This window comes from Triticum aestivum, chromosome 3D, assembly GCF_018294505.1.
Source record: "Triticum aestivum cultivar Chinese Spring chromosome 3D, IWGSC CS RefSeq v2.1, whole genome shotgun sequence".
NCBI classification, from domain to species: Eukaryota; Viridiplantae; Streptophyta; class Magnoliopsida; order Poales; family Poaceae; genus Triticum; species Triticum aestivum.
In genome coordinates this window covers 482,636,071-482,648,708 of record NC_057802.1, presented here as the reverse complement: position 1 = coordinate 482,648,708, position 12,638 = coordinate 482,636,071, and positions in this window count along the sequence as shown.

The window sequence follows — 12,638 nt, the reverse complement described above, 5'->3', positions numbered from 1 at the left end:
CTCCTAGGTGGATTTTGGTGATTAATTTCATCTTGTCTCAAGGAAACAATGGTTCATCAAGTTTTATCTCAGACTAGTTCCAAAGGTTGAAACAAGGAAGATGATTGGTGACCCCCTCAAAATTCCATGAAGGCAAGCGTTACTTGTCCTTCATTTTTTTGAACAGGTTGTGCAATGTAAACATCTTCCGAATCAATACTAACATTTCATAGTAGGCATAGACATGATAAAATCAACTTTATAATTCACAAAAGCAATATCTGGACAGAGTTTACCTTTTTCTATTTGGAGCCCTCTCGTTATGTCGTTGGGCATAGTTTTCCATCATAGCATCCGAAAGCTTAGTAGCTCTTCCTAATATAATTGTCATAATGGTTCCACCTGCAGCAGAGTATAGCAACAAATGTCTTGACATTCGATTAAGTCTGACATAAAAAGTATGTATCACCATCCATTCAGTAACTCTATGAGTAGGAGAATTCTTAAGAATATTTTCATTCTTTCCCAAGCTTGGGATACATGTTCATGATCAAGTAGTTTAAATTTTATAATAAGATTCATAGTTGTATGATTTTAGTAGTAGGATGATATTTTCCAATAAAAGCATCTTTGCATTTGTTCCATCAATCAATACTATTTTTAGGCAAAGATAATGGCCATTCTTTAGCTTTTCCTCTTAATGAGAAAGGAAATAGTTAAAGCTTGACATAACCAGCCTCAACTTCTTTATTTCCATATCATAAACGTCCACAAAATTATGAAAATGAGAGGCATCATTTTCATTATAAGTACCAAGAAATTGCTCTTTCACTACTAAGTTCAACAAAGCATGACTAATTTCAAAAGGTTGAGCCTTGGTAGCAGGTGGAGCAATAGGTGTGCTGGTGAAGTCATCATTACTACTGTTTGGAAATTCACATAGCTTGGTGTTCTCAGCAGAAGTTGAAAGGATCGAGATGGACCTAGAGGAGGGTTAATACGTACAATTACATATTTTAGTTCTTACTTGGCAATTTTAAGCATGCAGAATATGAAAGTGTGCCTAAAAATTGCATACGTAAATCTAGTGCTAGCAATATATTCAACAATAACTTGGTATGAAGGTAAACAAGCACACTAAGATATAAGAAATGACTAAGAGACAAGTAACCACAAGTAGAGAGTTAGGGTTAGGGTTAACGGAAACTCCGGAGACAAGGATGTATGCCAATTTTCACTTCCTTGGAGGGAAGCCAGTCACCGTAGGAGGGGAGGATGTTACCATGAAGGCACACCAACGCCACGAAGGCTCACCCTATTCACCCCTTGCGACAACACCACGAAGGCTCACCCTATTCACCCCTTGCGACAACACACGAAGGCGTTTCTCAACCACTAGTGATAGACATTGAGTTGGTGTTAAAACCTTCATAAACTTTCAGGGGGGTAATCACAATGAATGATTCCTCACAAAACTCCTACCGCCTAGGAGTCTCCAACCTCCAAGATTAACAAAACCAAGGGGAAAATGCTCAAGACTTGATCAAATCATGATTAGCTTTGGTCACAAGAATGAGATGGAGTAGATCCATCACTTGGTCGGAACAACTCTCAAGAACTCTTACAAACCTTCTCGGGATCTAAGATTGATTGTGGGAGAGTGTGAGAGGGAGCACTTGTGTTCTTGGGATGAATATGAATGTAGTGGCCAGCCGTCTCTCGGATTGGGAGAGGAGTATTTATAGCCCCATCGAAATAGAGCCATTTGGCAGTGGTTTTTAGGTGTCCGGATGATCTGGATATTAACCCGGACGGTCCGGGAAATGCTCGGATGATCCGACTGGGACAACCCCAAAATGTCATGTAGGGGATCCGGACATCTCGGAGGGACTCCAGATGGATCAGCAGGCAAAAGTAGGTGATAGCAGCACAGAGGTTGGCTAGACGTCTGATGACCCATAAGTATAGGGGATCGCAACAGTCTTCCAAGGGTAGTATTTCAACCCATATTTATTGATTCGACACAAGGGGAGCCAAATAATATTTATAAGCCTTAGCAGTAGAGTTGTCAGTTCAACCACACCTAAGAGATAACTTTCTTGGAGCAACTTATTAGTAGCATGGTAATATGATAGCAGTAGTGATAAAGTAACAGTAGCAATAGTAGCAACAATAACAAGTAGAGAAGTAGTGAGTTTAACGGTGACAATAGTAGAGAGGTGTATCCATGGAGTAGCGATGGGGTGTTCAAATGAGATTCAATATGCAACAATCATAACCTAGAGCGATACAAACTAGCTCCAATTCAATAATCATATGTAGGCATGCATTCCGTATATAGTCATACGTGCTTGGATAAGAACTTGCATAACATATTTTGTCCTACCCTCCCATGGCAGCGGAGTCCTAATGGAAACTTAGGGTGATTAAGGTGCTCCTTTTAATAGAGAACAGAAAGAAAGCATTAACACAGAGTGAATACATGTAATCCTGGAATTAACGTCATCCCCATAGAGTATCCCAATTATTGTTACTTTGGGGTCTATGGTTCAGAACGATAACAGGTGCATACAACTTGCACATAAGGTCAAGAACACAACTATATTCATGAATACATAATCGGTTCAGATCTTAAATCATGTCACTCGGGCTCTAGTGACAAGCATTAAGCATACAAAGTCATAGCAACATCAATCTCAAAACATAGTGGATACTAGGGATCAAGCCCTAACAAATCTGACAATGATTATATAAGAAATATCTTCCAAATCCCATCCACCTCCATATGCCTACTGAAGATTTCTCACATATGGATGTGAGCATCATAAAATTGTTGATCGAGAAGGTTGGTGATGACGATGGCGATGAATCCTCTCTTCGGAGCCAGAAACGGACTCCAAATTAGGGCTTTCGATGAAGGACAAGAGGTGGCGGCGGCTCTGTATCGTGAAACACGATGAAACATTTTCTATATTTTTTCCAAAGGAGATATAAATTTATAGCACTGGAATTAGGTCAAGGCGGTGGCCAGGGGCCCCACACGGACACATGGCGCGGCCTGTGGGAGGGGGTGGCGGCGCCCCATGCACATGTGGCTCCTCTCTGGTACTTTGCTCCAGTATTTTTTGTTTATTGCAAAGTAAATCTATAAAAAAATTCCCATACAATTCCAAGCACTTATAATTTTGCACAAAAAGAACATCATGGTAGTTTTACTGAAAACATCATCAGTCCGAGTTAGTTTCATTCAAATCATGAAAATTAGAGGCCAAAACAAGAGCAAAAGTGTTTACAAAAGTAGATATGTTGGAGACGTATCAACTCCCCCAAGCTTAACTCATTGCTTGTCTCAAGCATTTCAGTTGATAAACTGAAAGTGATGAAAAAACTTCTATAGACTCATTTGCTTTTGTAGATGTGCATACATTTAACTAGTGATCAAATTTCAGCAAAGATCATGGAGTAACCACAAATATGATAACACTTAGTAGCCACATTTACTCATACCAATAACATAATCAACTAGCGAGCAATAATACTATATCTCAAACATCAACACTTTTGTCAAAATTACCATGATACAATATGATAGAATGGTAACTCGCTAGCCCTTTCAGAAACCGTAAAACATAAATGCAAAGCGTCTTTGAAGTTCAAGCAGCGAGTAAACATTAAAATTCATCATAGGAAACATCCAGTCATGCTCCATCCAACATTAATTAGACCAAATGCATGTTAAACTAAGAATGTGTGCTCTCTATGTTGGTGCTTGAATGAGAAGGTGATGGATCAACAATAAATTAAAAAGAAGAGCCCTTCATAGAGGGAGGCAGAGATTTGCTTATGTACCAAAGCTCATTGCTTTAAAATAGAGATAAATTATTTTGGGAGGTGTATTTTTCAATCAGTGGATTAATCAGAGAGAATCTCGTCATCTTATACGATAACACATGTGTGAGAGCAGTTCCCATGCTTAACACTCCCCCTCCATCTTGTCTTTCCACAAACCATGGCTAGCCGAATTCACGCGTGCTTGCCAACATACCCGATGAGGAGTATCTTTTTTATTTGTTTCATTATTGGGTTAATTAGATAAATGCCACTCCAATTATGGTGATTCATAAAAATGTCACTACAATTTTCAATCTTTGAAAAATGCCACTGCAATTTTTAAAAACTTTGAAAAACGCCACTGCAGACTTCGAAAAATGCCACTGGAAATGGCATAAAATGGCATTTTTCAAAGTTTGAAAATTGCAGTGGTATTTCTCGGAATCGCCAAATTTGGAGTGGCATTTATCAAATTAACCCATTATTAATTAGGGACAGGGCATCCCATTTACCTGTTGTTTTGCAATAGCGTGGATTTTTTTGAATGCCACGACCATTTTTTTCAAATGCTATTAAGATTTTTTTTAAGTTACATAAACAGTTTTTACACTGAATAAATATTATTAAACAAGTAAGTAACATTTTGAGGATTTAACTAAAATTTGTGTCCATTTCATTGGTAATAATAATAATGATGATGATGATGATGATGATGATGATGATGATAATAATAATAATAATAATAATAATAATAATAATAATAATAATAATAATAATAATAATAATAATAATAAGTAAAAAAAGGTGTGCCAGGAGCCGGCTCTCCTCCCTCCATGGTAGTCCCATTGAGAGGGCGCCAGAGGCGTGGAATTCTTTCGTCTTGCTTCAAACGAGACAAAGCTCCTATCGCGAGTATGAGAGTCCCCTCACTTCAAAACGCCTACTTGATGGGCCGGCTCAGCCCAGGAGAAGTGCTGGCTACTTTTTCCTATTTTATTACTTTTATGTACATTTCTGAAAGGAAATTTATATTTATATTTTAAAAAGGTTCATCGTGCATTCAGAAAATGTTTATGCAGTGTTAAAAAGGGTTTGTGCAGCTTAATAAAAAAATTGATAGCGATAGAAAAATACCTGTGGCATATAAAAAATGTTCAAAGTTTCAAGAAAATGATCAAGACGAAAAAAATAATAATAATTGTACCAGTTAAAATATATTTTTTACATTGAAAAAGTTCACGTGATTCGAATAATTATTTGTGATATTTTTAAAAAATGTTTACACTTTGTAAAGAAATTTTGCCTCATTCAAAAAAATGTTTCTAACTATTTAAAATAATGTATGTGACATTTCAGAAAAATCAGGTGTTTCAAAATATGTTGTGACAATTAAACAATATTTATACAATCTAAAAAATGTTCACTTAGTTAAAAAATTATTTCGTCTCATTCTAAATGTTGAAAATTATTTGAAAAAAATTAGCGCTGATTCGGAAAAAGTTTCAGAACATGTATTTGAAAAATATTCGCCATGTATTTAGAAAATGTTCAACGTGTATCAAAACAAAGTTCTAGATGTATAAGAAAGGTGTACAATGCGTGTTGAAAAATAAAGACAGTTAATGAAAGACAACTAAAACGAAAAATTAAAAATTAGAAGAAAAAAACCTAAAGAAAACCAGTAAAGAACAGAGAAACCAAATCTGAAGGGAAAAAACTTTCAAACGGATACTGAAAACACATAAAAAAGAGAGTAAAAAAGACGTGGAAGCTTCTTATACCAGTCATAGAGGCTTCCTAAAAACACTCCCTTTCAGGAACTTATGTGGCCAGAGGCGAGACGAATGATCCTCCCGCAACGTGCGAATATGACGAATCCTATTCGGTGCTTAAGGCGCCCATTACAGTGTGTTTCACAAACGGGCGCACACCCCTCCTCCTTATTGGGCCGGTTCATCTACTTTCTTTCCTTTTTTTAAACCCAGCAAAAAAATGTGCTCCTGGTGTGATTCAAACTGGCGCTTTCGTGGTTCGAAGATTGCTGCAGTAACCACTCTAGCCACTTCACATTACGTGCTTTATTGTTCTTTTTCGGTCTTTTCTTCTGTCTTCTTTTCTTTTTCCATTTTTTCCTTTTCCTTTTCTTTTTCTATGTTTTTTTATTTTACTTTTTTCTAAATCCGTAATTTTTTTCTCAAAATTGATCAACTTTGTTCAAATTCATGAAATTTTTCTTCAAAATCAATGAACTTTTTCCAAAATTGATGATTTTTGTTTTCAAAATTGATTCAAAAAAATTGGTCAAATGTTTTTTAAATTTAATGAACTTTTTTTAAAATCGATGAACTATTTCTAAATTTGATGAACTTATTTTCAAAATAGATGAACTTTTTAAAAATGTTGTGAATTTTTTTTCACAATTAGTGAACTTTTTAATTCACAATTTTTTTGATTTTTTGTGATTTTTTATTTTTCATATTCTTTTTAAAAGTCCATGGTTGACTGGTTGAAGGTCAACTGTGGCCGGTTAATGCGTTCGAACGAAACCGCTCCAATTTTCCTAGATCGGTAGCTCGCCTTCTTGGTACGGCCTACGAGCGAGACGCGTGAGCGCCAGCGACCTGCTCGCGCGCTTAGGGCCAACTCCAACGCGTGACCCCATTTGGTTCGTCCGCGTCCATTTGGGGCGAAGGGGACACAAATCGCGACCTGATTCGCGCCCATAAACGGATATGCGTCCTTGCCTTTCCGTCCTCGACCCATTTTCTGCTCAAATTTGGGTCGCGTTCGCGTCGAAATGTACGGGGCGCGGACGCTCTCTTTGTCCCCTGGCCCGCCCATCGATGAAACACACCCCTTTCCCCCCTCTTACGCGGCCCGCACCTATTCGCCGCCCCTCGCCATAGCCGTCGCCGCCCATTTGGCACCCTGTCGCTGTCCAGGCTGACCACCCAACAGCCCCGCCACATCCACACTAATCCCTCACCCCCGCCCGCTGTCGGAGGAGTTCTTCCCAGTGTTTGTGGGCTTTCTTCGCCGCCTCCGATACTAGGGAAACCACGGCCACTGGCGACGCCCATCGGCCCCAACACCGTCCGGCTCGCGCTGTAAGGCCGCGTGCTGCACTCATCTTTGCTTCTACAGGCCTGCTGCCTGTACGGGGAGGCCGAGGTGCTCTTAACCGTCCACGTCTCCATCACGACCGCAAGGTGTTCGACACTTTGCTCGCAAGGTACCATGGATAGTGGGGACGAGTATTTTTTCAATAACTTCATTTGTTCATCAGACGATGAAGAGCTTGTGGTTGCTACATTGGTCGTCAATGAGCACATTGCTAGGCAGTGGCCTAGGTTCAAGGGATCAATCCCAGGCCATGCTCCATGTTGAACCGCAATAGAGAGAGCGGTCATGCCATGCTCTATGCCGATCACTTTGAGAACTCCTCGCTCTTCAAACCCCATCTTTTCCGGCGCCACTTGTAGATGGTGTGGCATGTGTTCAATCATATTCGGGTGGGAGTGGTAGTATATGATAATTATTTTGAGTGCAAGGAGGATGCCCTTGGAAAGGTTGCCTTCTCCTCTTATAACAAATGCGCTGCGGCTATTTGTATGCTTTCATATGGATTTCTCGGTGATCTGGTGGATGAGTACATCCGCATGAGTGAGTCCACATGTCTCACATCAATGTACAGGTTCTGCAAGGCCATGGTGGCAATGTTTGTCTGTCAGTACCTGAGAGAGCCAAATGCCACAGATACAACCAGGTTGTTGGTGATCAATACAGATAGACGCTTTCCTGGAATGCTTGGCAGAATAGATTGTATGCACCGGAAGTGAAAGAACTGTCAATTTGCTTGGCAGGGGCAGTACAAGGGGCATGTGCAAGATTGCACTTTCATACTAGAAGTGGTGGCTTCACAAGATCTTCGGATATGACACTCTTTTTTGGCATTGCTGGTTCTCACAATGACATGAACGTGCTTCAGCGTTCTCCAGTGTTTGCATGGCTTACAGAAGGCCACTGCCCAGAGGTCAACTTTAAGATCAATGGCCACCATTACAACAAGAGATACTACCTAGGAGATCGTATTTATCTTCAGTGATCAACTCTTGTGAAGACAATATCCAATCCGGAAGGAGAGAAGAAACAGAGATTTTCCCAAGCACAAGAGAGGGTTAGGAAGGACGTGGAGCATGCTTTTGGTGTGTTTCAATCTCAATGGGTTATCATTCAACACCCTGCACTAACATGGAGCACCCACAAGCTTTGGGTGGTTATGACTGCTTGTGTGATCATGCACAACATGATTGTGGAGGATAAGCGTGATAACAACATCTATGGCCAAGGGTTTGAATATCAAGCTGAAAATGTTGTGCCTGAGCATCAAGAATGGGCAATGTTTGAACAGTTCACCCAAATTTTATCATGAAATGCATGATTAGCATACACATATGCAAGTCCAAAATAACTTTGTTGAGCACATGTGAAATCACATTGGCAACTAGTAGATACATCGATTCATTTTCTTTCCATGTATTTGTGACAATTTAAATTTAGTTGTAAACTTTGTGTTTTTATTCGGTTGTAAAACTATTTATTATTAGGTACTATGTGATTTATTTGGTTGTAAATTATATGCAATGTTTCAAAAATTGTCAATATTTGGCCGCCGGCCGGACCAAATGCGTCGGCCACGTCAAGCAAAAGAGGTCGGACAATGTCCCTTTGTCTGATCCAAACGATCAAAATTCGGACAAAATAGACGTTCGCTTGGGGTCAGCAGTTGGAGTTGGAAAATCATATACGACGCACTCTGCATCAAAATGTCAGGTATCGCACACTGCGATCAAATGACACGGGCCAGCCCATTAGAAGCGTTCCGCCAATCCCGGTTTTGGGAACCTGCTGGAAGGTTCCAGCCGGTTTTTCCCAGTTTTGGGAACCTTCTAGTAGGTTTCTGAACCGGTTTTTTCTTTTTCTTTTTTTCTTTCTTTCTTTTTCCTGTTTGTTTATTCTTTCCTCTGTTTTTCATGTTCTTTTTTTCTCTTTTGTGTTTTTGGAAAAATGTTCTTAAATTTCACAATATGTTTGATTTATCATAAATTGTTCAACATTTCAAAAAATATTTCCATTTTCAAATTGTATTCAGAAATTAAAAAATGTTGATTCTTTCAAAAATTGTTCAGAAATTAAAAAATTGTTCAAAATTTCACAACTTCCTAAATTTTGTTCAGTATTACGAAACTTTGTCTCAAATTTATAATAATATTTTGGGTTTTCAAATTTTGTTCGGGAGTTTAAATAATGTTCGTGAGTTTTTCAAATAATGTTCATGTTTTCAAAAAAAAAATCGGGATTTCAAAAATAGATCGTGCTTCGAATTTTGTTATGGAGTTTCAGAAACGTTGGTGTTTTCAAAAAAAAATCGGGAGATTAAAAAAAAAGTTCCAATTTTTTAAAAAAATTCGCGTATCCAAAAATGTTCTAGATTTCTAAAAAATGTTCGTATTTTCAATTGTTGTTCAGAAATATGAAATTTTTTCGGGAATTATAAAAAATGTTCCCCTTTTCAAATTTGTTCGCACATTCAAAAAATGTTCTTGTTTTCTAAATTTGTTCATAAATTAAAAAATGTTCGTGGTTTCAATATTGTTACTGTTTTTTTAAGTCTGCCTTTTCAGAAAAATGTTATCGTATCAATTTTTTCCCTTTTCTCAGAAATGTTTGAGGTTCCCAAAAAAAGTTTCATATTTTCAGAAAATGTTCCTGCTTTCAAATTTTGTTCACAAATTTAAAACAATATTCTAATTTCAATATCTATTCACAAATTGATTTTTTTTAAATTCCTACAATGTTTGCGCTTTGAAAAGTTACGTATTTTTTGAAAACGGTTTTGTTTTAAATTATGTTTCTGTTTTTAAAAAATGGTCGCATATTCAAAATTTTGTTCACAAACTTTAAAAATGTTCTCATTTTCTTTTTTTCCTTTTTTTAGATTCCTCAAATGTTCTATTTTTTAAAATTTTGTTCACAAATTTGAAAGTGTTCACATTTTTTCATATATTGTTCGCAATTTCAAATAATTTTCTTGCTTTCAATTTTGTTCCCTTTTTTCTTCCCAAAACTGTTTGTGCTTTTGAAAAATTGTTCCCATTATCAAATATTTGTTCTCAAAATTCTATAAATATTCGGGTTTTCAGAAAATGTTCAGGGATTTCAAAAACAAATCTGTCAAAAAATATTCACGTCTTTTGTTTTATTTTTTGAAATTTGAAATATGCCCGGGTTGTTACAAAAATGATCATATTTTGAAATATTGCTCGTTGTAAAAAAATCACAATTTCGAAGGAAAGTTTAAAAAATTCAGAAAACTGTCCAGATTCTTCATTGGTATGAGTTCTTATACTTGCACGCTTCACATTTAGCACCAACACTTGTTAGGTCTACTGGTTAGATCCTCTCATACGCAACATGGAGGTCGGGAGGTAGAATCCTGGCAGGACTGCAGGCTCGCTTTTTTTTTTAACATTAACCTCGCAGCGTTACTGTACAAGCAAACAGGCGCGCCCACTATTGGGCCGGCCCAGTCAGGGGTTCCGTGCCTGCGTCGCGCGGCTGTTTGACGCAGAATGCGTTCGATAGGAGCTCCCGTTGGAGTTGGCCTAAAGTGCCGAACAGGAGCTCTTTGCAAACTTGGGCCGGTATGGCGACGAGGCTGCCGGACGGGCCCCTGCCATGTTCGGCCTGGCACGGCTCAAGTTGCAGCAGTTAGTCACCTCAAAAAAAAAAAAGTTCCAGCAGTTAGTTATTGGGAGCCTCGGGATTTTGTTCTCCTCGTAAATATCGGGAACTCAGTGCTCCGCGTTTTATCCTTTTCCCCTTCCTACTAGGTTTTGTTTCGTTGTGTTCGCTGGTAAGTACCTGCCACTCTCCCGCCGACGAGCAGGAATCGGCGGCGCCGGACGGTGTAGAGATGAAAGGCCACACGGGGAAGGATGAGGGCCGCGTCAACTGTAACCCGAACTACAGCTATCGAATGGTCTTCCTGACCAACTTCCTCATTGTAAGATCCAAGAGTCCCCCTCGTTCATATGCGTTAAGGTGTTGATTGACTCACCCTGTTTATTTGTTCCATGGATTTGATGAAATATGTAGCCTAGCTTTATGTTCCGCATGGCATAAGGCGGATGGCTTGAGCAGTTCCCAGACACGCAGCTGATTGATTAGTTTCTCTTTCAGAATTTAACAGCAATTTGAGTTAGTATTATTAAAGTTGTCACCCACCGTAGATATTTCACTGCAATATTCTGCTGACTGTTTACCAGCAAGCATGTATAAACCTCAACTTGGACTTGTTCGTTATTCTGATGAAGATCTGAAACTTAAGGATTGCTTTTCATTCTTTTTATGTTTTCTCATTGCCGATTTGAGCTCCTAAATAAAGATAGGAACCGATTTTTGTTTTCAAAAAAATCAGATAGGAACCGACTTAATTACCTGCTGCTGTTTGCTTACGATTTAAGTACTCACTCTAGCTGCTGCTTGCTTAGCATTTGTTTTATCTCCATCCAGTGGAGAATTTGAAGATAAGGATTGGTTGTGAATTAAAACTTCTGCATGACATTTTTCTTTAATTCTTGTTGCTTCTGTTTTGTAGTTCTTAATGTGCACAATCGTGCTTGCTGTGTATTTTGATGTCGTCCTTTCTGCCTTTGACGAGTATGGCCTTTCTTGGAAGTTCATGTTCTCGAGTGTCATTGCATCTCCTCCTGTTATAGGGATAATATATGGCTTGTTCACCATGAGGGACATTTACATGCACACCTTCGGTATTTGGGAACAATCCTCTCCATCCAAGCGATCATAAGCTAGGAAATACTCCTTTGTTCGGATTTGCATGCCGGATCTTAATTGGGCAAGACAGTATTTTGACCAGCCACAATTCAATAATATGTGATTTATGTGTACAAAATTGTAATGACTTAGTACATGTAAATCTATAAATATATACTAATATTAAAGGGAGGAAGATTTTTTTCCTCCAATTTTTTATACATATTTTCACTACTAGAATCTGCAGATAGCCCTAGGGCTAAAGTGCTTTCCTAGAGCTAAATTGGACACCCTAGGGACATAAAGGTTTCCTAGGGTACACGCTAAAAACCCAAGGGACTGTATTGTTTCCTTAGGATTTGATAGCGCACCCAAGGGATACTTCATGCGTGGGACCATGCTGAAGCCATGCTGGCAAGTTTCCCTAGGGGTTATCATATTAACCCTGGGGAAAGGTCTATACCTAGGGTGAAGAAACAAAACTCTAGGGACTGAACATATGATGCAAACGGGGCTTCCACGTTCCAACAAACGCCGTAGAGTATCCCTAGGGTTTGTAGTGGTAACCCTAGGTAGGTTTGCACACACTTAACTATGTATTTCATACCTAAGGGTTATATTCTAAATATACTTACGGCAAATATAGAATATCAAGAAAATTTAAACCTACAAGGAAAAATGCATGTGAAAATAACACAAACTTGTGCAAAAAGAAAAATGTAAGTTGATTGATCATTTTTCCTGAAATATATGTCGACCCATCACTTTTTGTGCACACACTTGATGAAAAAATATACATGTGTCGATGAAATAGGCGGAAATAGGTGCATAATTTTCTTTTGAGTGTTAGATATACAAAATGGAAAATAATAGCCAAGTAAATCTTTTTGACCAGATGCTAGTTGAGTACTGCCTTTTTGCCTAAATTGCACATACACACGCCCATAATTTTCTTTTTGGCCAGCTGCTTTCTCCCTTCCTCTCCCCACCGT